The sequence below is a fragment of the Leuciscus leuciscus genome (assembly GCF_965113295.1).
Source record: "Leuciscus leuciscus genome assembly, chromosome: 17".
Lineage (NCBI taxonomy): Eukaryota > Metazoa > Chordata > Actinopteri > Cypriniformes > Leuciscidae > Leuciscus > Leuciscus leuciscus.
The window spans coordinates 10,465,170-10,479,146 of NC_138741.1; the positions used below are offsets into that span (position 1 = coordinate 10,465,170).

The window sequence follows — 13,977 nt, forward strand, 5'->3', positions numbered from 1 at the left end:
AACGAACTTTCCCAGAAACATTGTCCTACTAAAGCATTCCCAGTGATGCTTTTTGATAAAAATTCGCCATCTGGATTCTGTGAAACCAATTGTTACGTCTGGTCATGCGGTCCTTGTAATGCTCAGGGAATGTTAAATATTGCATCACAGGTGTTGCTCGGTGTCAAAAGCATCAGAGTAAAGATTGAATCTGGGTCACTTTCCACCACTTGCACAACACTACTCTTCTCTGGGACGTCAGAAACGTTGTCAAGTATTAATGAAGGGAACGTCCCTATAGGGTTTGTGTTTGTCAGACGAAATTACATACATTCAGATGGAACGATGGGATTTAATCTTTCAGATACCTTCTGGACATATAGGAGCAGTCTGAATGTATCTTCGTGATGGAAAGTAGAACTAGCTGAGCAGCAAAATAGAGAAGATTTCATCTACTGTACAGTATATGCATGTTGTTGCAGCAGTAGACTGGTGTTCATTGATTAGTTCTAAACTCCAGTGTTAGCGTGAGAGAAAAAAAACGTTTAAAATGGCATGCGTGAACACGCGTAGGGGCTTTTTGAAAAGCATCATGATTTATTCCATTGTCTGGATCATAGTCACCAGAGAAAATGCTTTTCAATGACCTGATAACACATTCTGTTGTGCTGTTGTCACCAGATGCATTTGTATGTGTGAAAAGCTGCACTGCAACCAAACATCAGCAATGCCAGTGTGAAAGCCTTTGCGGTCCTCTAAGCCTTTGCTTTATTAAAGTCACTCAACGTCTCTTTTGGCCTTTGTCTTTAAAATGCATCGTCTTGCATATTTTGTGTATGTTTATGCTTTTGAAATTTCTTGGGCTGCAGCTTTTTGTCCCTGTGCTGGGGTTTTGTTTGAATGTGGAAAAACTATTCTCAGTCAATTAAAAGCCATTGACAATACACATGCGCTGCGTGTGCCAGGGCACAGTGTGCACCAGCTGATCAGAGGGAGGGATTTGTGCTACCATGGGAAAACACTGGAAGTGGATCTGTTTTTTTACCCCCGCCTTGTGTCTTACTGAGGTTTAAATAAGCCTGCAGATTACTTAAGGGCCTTTAAATGCAAATTAGGCTATGCAAAGCCAAGCCTGAAAACCTTATCATTTGCCCCGCAGATTATAGACGGTCTAAAACGTAATTTTGGCTATAGGCCCCCCAATAAGCTTCAGGCCAGGGGGTTTCTACAGCACGAGTCCTGTATGGAGAGATTCATCCGCTGTGTCTGTGCCAGGACCAGTTGTAGCTGTGATAACAAAGCAGCAGGTCTCTGGGGGGAAATATGCATCTGCCAGCGCGTTCATGTGCATTTGCCAGCACACGCAGTGTTTAAGAGATTGTTGTATTAAGTTCATTCATGTTGGTTTCATTTGTAGATTTTCTTTAAGTTTCAAGGTGTTTCAATTTACAAATAAATGTCATGTGGTGTAACCAAGTAAAAAGTAATTTCCTTACACTTTGAACATTGAACACCGCAACTATTTTCAAGAACTTATATTATGTTATATTATATATTGTACATAATTTGTGTGTGTACTGTGTATAATTAGTATATATTTAATAAAAATGTGTTATATATATATATATATATATATATATATATATATATATATATATATATATATATGAAGAGTTCAGATGCAAAAGCCTCTAAGTGCCATCTGAAATTTTCTTCTAGAATGATAATTTTTATCAAGCTTGTATATTTAAGTTCAGTAATTTCACTTAAATTACAATTAATAGGTAATTTTCATTGCCATTTAAGTGAAATTACTGAACTTAAATATACTAGCTTGATAAAAATTATCATTCTAGAAGAAAATTTCAGATGGCATTTAGAGGCTTTTGCATCTGAACTCTTCATACATATATATATATATATATATATATATATATATATAAATAAACATTTACATATAATATAAATTATATAGTATATACAAGCAAATATTTCTTAAATATATATATATATATATATATATTTCTATAATATATTTCTTAAATATATACATGCATGTGTGTGTATTTATATATACAAAACAATTATACACAGTACACACACATATATTATGTAAACTTTTATTTTGGATGCGACTAATTGCGATTAATTGTTTCACAGCCCTATTATATTATATTATATAGTATTATATTATATTATTATATAATATACATGATTATATACAATTATATAATATTTTAAGATAATTATTTTATTATTATAGAGTTATGAGGGTCATGCATCCTCTCTATGATAATATCCTGTTTTTGTTTTGTTTTGTTGAGCATTTTAGTTATACCACATGATTTTCCAAAGAAATATAATAATATAAGATTGTCAAGCTATATATATAATTTGTTTAGTGATTTCTTTTTTGATTAACAGGATTATATTGCCTTTACATTTTGTTTTACTTTGTCGCCCAAAAAAGGTCAAAATAAATTAATTTATTTCAGAAGTTAAAAGCATGCTCATCATTAGAAGAGGTGCATTTAAATTAATAATAATAAAAGCATCATGTCATTGACCCAAATATGCATCTCAAATGCGATCAGTAGGGATAAATATATTTGCAGAAAACATAATTTGATCGTGTTACTGCAAGCTGCTTTATTAGATCCTCTTTTCTCCGACAGATGTGTGTTTGAGCTTTGAAATTTCAGCTCTGATGAGTGTCCAAGCTCTTCAAACGCTCTAGTATGGTTTCTACATGAAAAAGAGTCTTGGCTTTTGGAGGTGATTCTGTTTGACTGACACTACCTCATGACTAAATGATTACAAAAGGCTGTTATGAACATATTCCTGAGCCAGGGGAGGCCACAACCCTGCTGACTCAAAGAGCTAAACAGAGCCCGGGCTGATGTCTTAAAGAATTGCTCAGCATGAATGCACCTGGTACCAGTTACGCAGAGCCAGAAAGCAACAGCAGTGCATTGGTGTTTCTTTCTCTGTAGAATTATAATTGTTTCACTGTGGTTCGAGCCTCTTCAGACTATCAGATGGGTGCTGGACAGTGAATGTAGTGTTTCAAGCACAGGTCAGAGACCTCTGGCTGGAAGCTAAAGGAAGAAGGATCTTGGCAGTGTTGTCATTTGCCCCGAGCAGCTGTACACGGCGTGTCAAGTTCGCTGTCACCCTCACATCTCCTGCTGCCTGATGTGCTGGGACTTTGAGACACCCTGAGATGTCACATGGCTCTAAGACCACGCTTAGGGAGTTCACCGTATGCTGTGACAGGTAGCATGTGCTCTCTGTCACGTTTGTCCCTCTAGAAAGGAGAGACAGACAAGATAAATGTTTGCTATGAATATCAAGAAGTTCTTTTTTTCATCTGACATTGCTTTGTTACTTTTAAGCTATACTGTTTTGTACAAACGCTAAATGGTGTTTTAGGTTTAGCGTCATGAAAATAATATAATATATTATGCTTTGGTTCATCTCTGTGGGAAAAACATGTCACTAGTTGCTGCTTGGATCAGTACTAGTTACTCTAGAGTTATGTTGCATTGTGTTTACCTTAGCTAGTATTCATATATACCGATACTATCATATACATGATAGAGAAGTAAACAAAAATATCCTTAAACCAATAGAGATGTATTAATATTTCCATAGATAACGGCACATGGATCCAACAGTATGTTTGGACGATAACAAAATATTACATTATATTCTGTTATATTATATTGATAATGTTTAATATTTATTTCATTATATTTCATTATTCATTTCATTTCACTCCTATACTGTTCAAAACTGAAAAAAATATCTTAAAAAAATAACCTTTTTGGGTTGTGATCCACCAGTTTAACACCACTGATACTTGTCTGTCAAGCCTAAAGAAAGCACATTAGCAAAATCTTACAGTATTAGAAGTGTGTCATTGGCATCTCAATGCAAAGGCAATGAGATTTGTTCTTTAACGCTGTATAATTGGATTAATTCAGTGTTGAATCTTATTTAATTAGATCAATTCAGTGTAGAAGCTATATTACTGTAATGATGAAGTGAATGAAGCAACACTTGAGCATTTTTTTTCTTTTTTTCTTTTTCTTGTAACACATCATGAATACCAACTTGATGAACTGCCTTTTAATGGAGCCAGAGCATATAAAATATCAAATCGTTGTTCAATTTGGTTTTGATATTTTTTATTTTTTTTGTCTATGTACTTGGCACTCAACTTAATGTTGGCCAGGGAATGCCTTAAAGGTTAGATGTTCTGAAACTGCAATTATTATACGTAATGTAGCATAATGTGACCTGTTTGAATGGATAATGGTGGTAGATTGGAGAGGCTATCACTGCATGAAAATTGGGATTTCCGACCCCGTAAACGGCCGTAAATCTCCCTAATTTTCGGCAGTTAACGACAATTTACAGCCTGTGAACGTCGCGTTCGTCTGTGCCGAATATTGTCGGAAACGAACCATGACGTGTGCAGAGCGCTCGCGCCGGAGGTGTGAATGGCTCTAATTACCATATGAATAGCAGCTCCCGCCAGAGAAAGGCTTGAATTTCCTCACTCACTATTGGTTGAACCCACGTGGTTCAAACAAGAAAAATCACTCGTGATTGGTTGGCAGATCTGTTACTATTGGTCACCCTTGCTCATTATAAATTCCAAAAATTATAATATTCATATAAATAATAATATATAAAAAAAATTTTTTATATTCATAATATGCTATTCTGTGGTATATTCATGTCATTGTTAACCTATGGACTACACTATTATTACCATCAAGGACATGAATTTATAAAGGAAAGGAAAATTTGCCAGGGACATGCTGTTAATTCAAAGAAAGAGCTTTATTAGCACAAACACAAAACAATATACACCTATGTACAAAGCATAGATCATCTGCACACACAACAAATTGGAAGCTCAGTGTCTGTTTTCATCTTCGGAGCTGTAGGTGACTAGCGGCGTTCTCTCTGAATTCGATCCACTTTGAAAACGTCTGTGGTGCGTCGCCCTGTATTTAGGAGTCGCCTCTAATCTCGACTGCAGCGTAGCACAGAGCTCTGTGAGCTCCTGGCTGGTGGTTGAACTTCATCGGACATCAGATCTATGGTGGCGCACTTCCAAATGCCCACGTCATCCTCACCTAGCACACCGTCTCGCTTCTAGCAGCTGTAAAAACAACCAATACAGACAATCAGTACTGTGATGCACTGTGTATGGACACAAAACATCTATTAATGCACGTGAAAAATAGTCACATTGACTAAAAATCGTACCCTCTTTCTTCTCGCTCGACTCCAAGCTGAACTCTTCACAGCTTCGGCCTGCAATGCCAGATCTGGTTGTTTGTACCTGAAGCTCCTGCGTACTGTCTCGTAGTACGTCTTACAGGCAGCTGGAAAACAATTAAATGAGAGTGATATGAATAAAAACAACGCAAGTCACAGTAAAATGAAACAAGGAGAAAATAGTAAAAGTTACTTACAATGTCGTCATGATCAGCGTCATGAAAATCTGGACTTGCAGACATAGCTCTGAGTAAATGTGAGGTTACGCCCTCGTTATGAGGCGAGGTTACTCTATGGAAACAAAATGTATGATTAAGATCGTTAACTATAACGGATCTATTTTCTTATACAAGAGAATGAAAGCATATTCTTTGAATCTTACCTTTAAAATGTTTGTACGTTTTTAAGAAAGTAAAAAAATAAAAGAATGTAAGATTCTTTTTTTTTTTTACCTTGCTCCAGTTCGTAGCGCCCACAATTTGTCTCAGAGTTGTGAAGATGGCATACTGCTTCCTGTAAATTACAGGATTATTTACAACTATTAAATAAATAATAGCCATCAATCCCATGACCTCTTCCTTTATCAGGGTATATGCAGGAATCATAGAGATGAATTTACTACCTTTTACTACCTTTTTTACCACCTCCACAATATTTTTTACTACCATCACGACATCAAGCAGCAGCCCTTTTTTGGGGGTGTGGTGGGGTGGGCGGGGTATGTAAAGCACCACTTACTATAAGGTATAAGTGTGACACTGTCACACCCATCATACAGTACATCTTAGGTACACTAATGTTTAATTGTTATCATTAAGTAGGCCTATTGTCATTGTCAATTATGTTTTTTTTTGTAGTGTCGAGTTGAGTTTCAGTTGTCCTTATCTTAACCCTAGCCCTTGAGTTATCCTAACCATAGCCCTTAGCCCTAATAAGGTGAATAATAACCTTGGCACTTTGTCATTGCTATCAACTCCGACTCACTCAGGGCTCGACATTAAGTCTTTTCATGTGCTTGTCCTCTAGACAAGTAAATCTGTCATTCACTTGTCCGAGTAAAAAAGTTGCTTGTCCGGAATGTTTTTGGTGTGTGTGTGTGTGCTGTAAATATAATTTATTCTGAAGAAATATCCTCATCTGTGTTAAATCAGCTCTGATATATTTAAATCTGCATATTGTCATATCTGCACCTTTAAAGGCCCCCCCCCCCCACACACACACACACCCCCCAAATCTTATTCAATGTATGCTAATCTTTAGTTTTAAATTTTATCAATAGATTAAATTGGAATAGCCTAATAAGATACTATGGGGCTGTTGTTACCCTAGGAAGGGCTGATCAAATTAAATCATGTACACTGAAAATGTACAACTGCATTAAATAATGTTATGAATATGAGATCGTTTAAAATATTTTTGAATATACAAATAAGAAACGTTGGAAAGAATGATACTTTTAAACATGAAAGTAAACCGCCAGTAGGAGGCGTCAGGCGACCGTCTTAATGAGCGAGTCATTGAGTCATTCATTCAAACGATTCGTTCAAACAACTGATTCATTCAAGAATGAGACATGTTTATGAATGGGACATTGAATCTTTGACTCAGCCAATTCGTTCAAAACGCTGAATCATTCAGTAATGAAACACGGTGAGATGCGTTACGGTTCTGCTGTGATCTTTGTTTGGAACAATTTTTGCTGCTGAAACAGAACAAAAACAGTCAATATTGTGTCTAAAATGTAAGTAACTTAATTTGAACTGTTTATTGAACTGTTGTATCAAAAGCAATGTCACATTTTCAGTCGTGATGGTACTCAAGAAAACAGCACTCGTCGTGTGAGGTTGCTAAACTGTATCATATGTTAAAAATATTAAAACACATTTTGAATTTTGGCACTGGCAGTAACGTTATGTTGTTAACGGAGTTTAAACTGAGTTTACATTTGTTTGGATTTCTCCTCGAGAGGCTGCGCGAGCCTCAACAGCGCAACCTTGTTACCGTCAGTAGCCTAATACATCCACTCGCAACTTACAATAAATATAAATACAATCATTTTAGTGATTCCCTAGTTATTTATAATTTTTTTGTTATTGACGTTTAATTAGGCTACTTGTCCGGTCGGGCAAGTAAAATTCTCTTTTACTTGTCCCTTCAAAAAATCCACTTGTCCCGGACAAGCGTTAATGTCGAGCCCGTCAGGTCCTGTTAGCACCGTATATATTTTTTTTAATTATGCTAGATGAAGTTAAAATATGGAGACACAAATATTAAGCAAAAAATGGAAACTCATATATTGAGGTGGTGATGAAAAATTTACTACCAAGTCAAATTGCGTTTGTTACCTTTTACTACCTTTCAAGGGCCTTAATTTTGGTAGATTATTTTTACTACTTTTACTACCTTTTACTACCGCGCGGACACCCTGTTTATGATGAAATCATGAAAAACTGAATATTCTTACATTTCACAAGGCCTGACAAAATACAAAAGTGACCGATGAGATGAATACTTACTGGGTGTCAACAGGTCTTTGCTCAGAGGAGCGCTAGCATCTTAAGGGCGAAAAAAACAAAGAATATTCTAAGCAATATAATATGCTCTTCTAAGCAAGACTGTCTGAAACATGTCATTAAGCCAATAAAATAAACTGTTACCAAACTTGATTCTCAAGCAGTAAGTAAAGACCAATTTATAGTTATGCGTCGACCTCCCGCTGTAGCTACAGAGTAGGCTGTGTACATAGCGTACCCTTTAGCACACCCTGACGTGCACCTCTCCCAAAATGTAACAATGCGTCAATTTTACGTGGACGGAAGCGCTGTGATTGGTCTAGAACGCCTCCCACGGGTTTCACAGGCTTCTTTCTGCATGTGTAATTGTGCGTCAACAGGGACAACAATGCAGAAGTATAAATGAAACAGTGTAGCCTATAGCGTAGAGGCTCGGGCTTCGGTCTGACGCAAAAGTATAAATCAGCCTTAAAGGATTAGTTCACCTCAAAATGAACATTTCCTGATAATTTACTCACACTGAGTGACAAGATATCCATGTCTGTCTCAGTGGAAAAGAAATTAAGTTTAAGGAAAACATTTCCATATTTTTAATGGCATATACTTTAATGGCAACCAAAGATCTCAATGTTCCTAGACGGTTCAAATGTCCGTCTCAATGCAGCTTCAGAGTCTCTACACAATCCCAGTCGAGAAATCAGGTTCTTATCTAGCAAAACCATCTGTCATTTTCTAAAATTATATATACACATTTATGTATTTTTTAAACAATTGTTTGTCTTGTGCTAGTCTGCTGGCATTACAGACATTTGAACCTTCTTTGAACATTGGGATTGTTGGTTGCCATTAAAGTCCAATCTCTGTAGAAAAATACTGAAATGTTATTCCTCAAAACTAAATTTATTTTCCACTGAAAAAATAAATAAAGGTTGGGGCAACAGATAAAGTGAATACTCACTGGAAATTTCCTTGCACTGAAATCTGGCTGCACATTTCTCCGGGTCAGAGAAGGCTTCCACAAGACATTCAAAGTTTGACTTAAGAGTCTGAAACACATGAGTCAGCCAGTAAGTACGGTCATGTTGCCTATACTAAATTAATAATGTAATACTGGAGTCATTACTACGCTTAATTAAGAGTGAGAAGAACCTACTCATCTTGAATGGACCAAATAAAGCTAATGTTTTTGTCTCATCTCTCCATAGAACATTTGAAAAGTAACTGACACTACTGGACCTTCAAACGGGCAGAGGGACGACCAGACTCTGACCATAGATCACTGCCCGTTTGAAGGTCCAGTAGTGTCAGTTACTTTTCAAATGTTCTATGGAAAGATGAGACAAAAACATTAGCTTTTTTTTGTCCATTCAAGATGAGTAGGTTCTCACTCTTAATTAAGCGGCATAAATAACTCTGACCAGCACTGTATATATTTAAAATAGATTATTCACAAGCAGTAAAAAACTACTTGTCTTGAATGGAGAGTGACTTTGTGCAGAGCAATGTTTTGTGCATGGGGGAAAAGTACTTACCAGGAGTGGACATTTCACTGAGTGGAATGAACCCGAGTGGGCACAATCTTTATTAGATAAAACACATGAATAAGCCTGTGACTTATGTTGTACACAACACAATATTATGTTTAAGTTGTCATCAGTACTCACCAGTATTGTGCAACATGCTGGTGTCCTCAATGGGCTGCAGCTTCCTTCGTACATTATTGAAGGGGGTAACGTTATATCTTGACGCTTATACAGAGGTAATGTAAAATAAAATATATAAAGTTAAAGGATTTAATTTTTAAACTGCAATTATAAATTAAGAGAAAACGATTACCCCTGATATTCTCATCCGAATCCAATAATACTGCAAAATAAAAATAAAATCAATCATTTGTATAAAATTTCAGGCCCAATTTGTATCAACCGATTTTATATTTCAAATGTATAAAATATCTGAAAATGAGAATACCATTTCTAACAGAACCCTCCGATTTTTTTTAGTGTGCTTCCTCGTAACGTTAAGTTAACGTTAGATCTAATCACCTCATCGTCCTTCTCCTCTGCCTGGTAACGTTGTTACGTTAGGTGTCACATTCACGACGCACATTTATAAATTAGACAATTCACCTTTAAACCCACCTTGCATCATCTGTGAACCCCGTAGCAAGCTGCTATATGGACAAGCTAACTTAGTTAGCAAAGAGCTAAGTTAGCCAGTCAGACTCAGAACTCTATGCCATGCTGCTATCGGTTTACGTGCAGTTTAGTATCCCAAATTGACATATTCTCTCGTGTACAGCTAAAATAACATGGAAACTGAACATGAACCATGAGCAGCAAGCTAACTTAAAAAAAAAAAAAAAAAAGCGCCAAAAGCTAACGGGAAGTTGTTTACACAGAGAGTGCGCGCGCGCGACCGGCTCTCTCTCTCTCTGGTCGTTCTTTTAGTTAAAACATGCGCCCTGTCACAAACGCAGCCGTTCATCTACATTACTCACCGATCAAATAAGACTTTGGCGGGCGCTAAAACAAGTTCAATGCAGGAAAATTCATGCGTGAGTTACCATTAGACTCGCACGGTAGCCAGGAAAATGGCGAGCTCAGCTGTTGTTGACGCTGTGTGTGTCATGGTGTGTGTGCTTCAAGATTATGACGCAAGTGCTAAGATTCCAATTGGCCAAGAGAAAAAGTGCTAAGATTCCGATTGGCCCAGAGAAATGTAAATTATAAGATTTATCCAATAATGTTTCGCAATTCTAGCCTGCATGGCAGTTTACTGTGAGAAACAATACAGAAAATACAGGAATATATAATTGTTTGTGTTTTGTTAGCTTAAGTTTCAGTGTGGATTGTTTGTGTAACCTTTAGACATTAATGAAGATAATTGAATATTTTGTCTAAATCATGCAGAAAACCATCTATCTTTGGATAAAAGCGTCTGACAAATGGATAAATGTAAAATAATATATATTGCCACTGTACACTGTAAGTCCAGATGTTCCTTCATGAACAACAGCCTTTTAAAGTGGATTTTAATGTGGTTATTCAATTTGTCCCATTTTGTCTGTTTAATAATACTGCTATCACAAAAAGGGCAGTGAAAATTTCTGCAACATGTTGTGCATTGCTCCAAAAGTGGTAGCGCTATTCAAACTCCACTGGCTACCTGTCACATTCAGGATTGATTTTAAAATGTTAGTATTTGTGTATAAAGCTCTTAACAAACCGGCCCCCCAAAATCTGACCAATCTCCTCTGCCCGTACACTCCATCTCGTACTTTGAGATCCAGTGATCACTGTCTTCTTATCGTGCCCAGATCCAGACTTAAAAAACGAGGCGACTGCACTTTTGCGACTGCAGGCCCAAAACTTTGGAACAGTCTACCCCTCTATATCAGACTAGCTCCCTCAATTTCCATCTTCAAAACATCCTTGAAAACTTATTTATTTTCTCTTGCTTTTAATACCCCTTGACTATGATACAACTATTGCCTTTTTTTTTTTTTTTTTTTTTTTTTTTTTTATTGTCCTGTTTCTGCCCTGCATTTTATCTATTGCCCTGTACAGCACTTTGGTCAGCCTTGGCTGTTTTTAATTGTGCGTTATAAATAAATATTGAATTGTACTGTATTTTTTTTAGAATTAAGTTAATACCTTTTAGTCACCTGGGATAAAACTCCCCCTGCTACCCTCATTTGCATTTGTAAAGCTCACAGCAGTCTCATTTACATGTTAAAGCATTAGAGGGAGGGGGGTCACGGGGCAAGCAAGTCCCACGTCAATTTCCGACAATTTCCGACAGTTTGCAGTGTTGCCTGTAAATTGCCGTTTGCAGTCGTAAACCTGAACTTCCACGACAATCTACAGCGCCGGTAACTGTCGAAAATCCCACTTTTCATGCAGTGTATTAACTTGATGGAGAAGATAAATGTGAGAGTATAAGACATACAGCAGCAGAATCTTTGAGTTTCTGACCCACTCTAGAATGCATTGGAAATAATTAATGCTATTATAGTCCTATAGTGTTTGGGGTCATTACGTGAACTTTATTTTACTGTTTTCAAACAAACATGCTGCATACATAATTCAGTGAAGAAGAAGCCTTAGTCTAAAGACCTGGTTACCCCAAGGACGATAAGTTTAACGATAAAGATATAGTTCTAAAAATAATTTTCTAAATATAAAAGAATAGCAGAGTCTACACCACAACTGTAATGATACGACACAGAGAAACGAAATCTTTGGAATCTCTTTCACAACCTTTTTTCCCCCCTGCTGATGAACGATAAAAACATTGACAGCTAGTCAGAATCCGTCCTGCCTTAAAGCGCTCAAGCATATAAAGCGGCAGACGACAAAACTGCAGCACGAGCTTAGAATAAACGGAACGCTATCATACATTAGTGTTAATAGTTATCTTTATAATTATCACTCTTGGTGTGAATTGGCCTTAGGTGTGGCTTGGGCTTCAGGTTAATTGTTTTGCTAATGTACTGGTTTAGCTCTTATGGTAATCAGGGAAGCAGTTCTTTATTCGCAGTCAACTGCATCTGTCTTTTGGCAGGACAAAGAAAAAAAGAAATTCTAAATTACCTAATGATTATACTAGGGGTAGGAATCTTTAGACACCTCAATTCGATCCAATTCTGGGAGTTAGGATTCCATTGATTTGATTCCATTTTTTATTTTATTAATTAAGTTTACTGACTTTAAGGGCCTGTCCACACGGAGACGCGTTTCGCTGTATACGTATACATTTTTTATCGTATTGGCGTTTCGTCCACACGGATCCGGCGTTTTCGGAGACTGAAACCGCTATTTTTTGAAACCGGGTCCCAAGGTGGATAAATCTGAAAACGCCGCCCTTGCGTTTTCGTGTGTACGGCCAATCCGTACATTTTGTGAAACGATGATGTCATCACACCAAGTGTCAACTAGTCAGACACCGTTAAGTCACAGCAACTACATTTATGGTTTTTCATATTGTTCAACAAAGTTCTTGTTTAAAAAAGAAAAAAGAAAAGAAAAAAAGAAGCTACTGTGCCTAATATTATTGTTGTATACAGCGCGCAAGGTTTATGCTCATGCTTTAAGTCTTCTTCTCCGTTTTTAGTGTATGTCTGTGGCAGAATTACAGCGCCACATACTGGTCTGGCATGTATACTACATCGTTTTGAGTCGGTTTCAGTGGTTTCGTGTACGCAGATATTTCTTGAGACGACGCCGTGTTTACGGAATTTTTTTTTGGAACGGGAAAAAAAAAAATCGGATAGGGAAAGCTCTGGCTTCGTGTGGATGTGGCCTAAAACTAATTTTTTTTTTACTTTTTTATTTAATTACTTGTGTAATTATATGTACTTACAAGAAACATATTATAAGCAATAAACAAAGAGTGTGTTCAGTTTCTAGAAAGAGCAGCAAAGCAAACACACACCTTTTGAGGTGCAAGATAAAGGAAAAAACTTAATGCAAAGAGAATGTAACAGTGTACACTCACTTAAGCTTTATTTGTTACCAACGTTTCGGCACAAGTAGCCTTTGTGAAGGTATAATTCCTTACAACATGGAGAACAGCATAAATAAAGAAGATAATCATGCACAGGTGAGAGCAATGACATCCGAATCATGATCCAATAATTAACTAATTAAAAATGACACTAACATATATATATTTTTAAATCCAATACAGATTAAAATATAGCTGCAAGCAGCAATACAGGGGCCAAGCCCTGAAGCAGCAGCAACTCTCCCCGGCCCTCCCCTCCCCTCCCCGCTCCGCCCAGCCCAGCCCTGCCCCGCCCCGTTCAGCGATCAGGTTTGATTCTGGCTCAGCATGTTTTGTGACACTGCTAGCCACTCCACTTCTGAAGATGCACAACTTCGCAGCGTGTTCTGCTGTGTGTGTGCGGAGATCATCTGTACTAATTTTTGTAAGAATTTAACTAAATTTGAATGAGGAGTAGCAAAACAATTGAATACTGTACTTTTCAAAATGGCCACTACTGTAATGTGCGGAGTCTTAACGTAAGCTATTGATTGTGATCACCATGATGAGAGGAATCATTTGTACTAAGTTTAATTTATCTAGATCATCTAGATTTATCTAGCAGCACATCGCCTGAAACAACGATCATTGTGTCAGGACCGCTTCCCACGTACCGACTAGGGCATGAAAAGTTCAGCAGATT

The 13,977-nt window shown here is 37.1% G+C and overlaps 1 protein-coding gene and 1 long non-coding RNA gene across 2 annotated transcripts in view; one reads left to right on the plus strand and one right to left on the minus strand.

Moving 5' to 3' along the window:
• The window catches only part of colec11 (collectin sub-family member 11), a 325,681-nt gene that overhangs the window by 118,701 nt on the left and 193,003 nt on the right, over positions 1-13,977 (plus strand). The gene's annotated exons all lie outside the window — the stretch shown is intronic.
• LOC309479311 lies at positions 4,812-8,828 on the minus strand. Its single transcript, XR_014199181.1, has 6 exons — positions 8,746-8,828; positions 7,791-7,829; positions 5,727-5,787; positions 5,472-5,565; positions 5,263-5,381; positions 4,812-5,155 (listed from the first exon to the last, which is right to left on the minus strand). It is a non-coding gene; the product is annotated as an uncharacterized lncRNA (long non-coding RNA).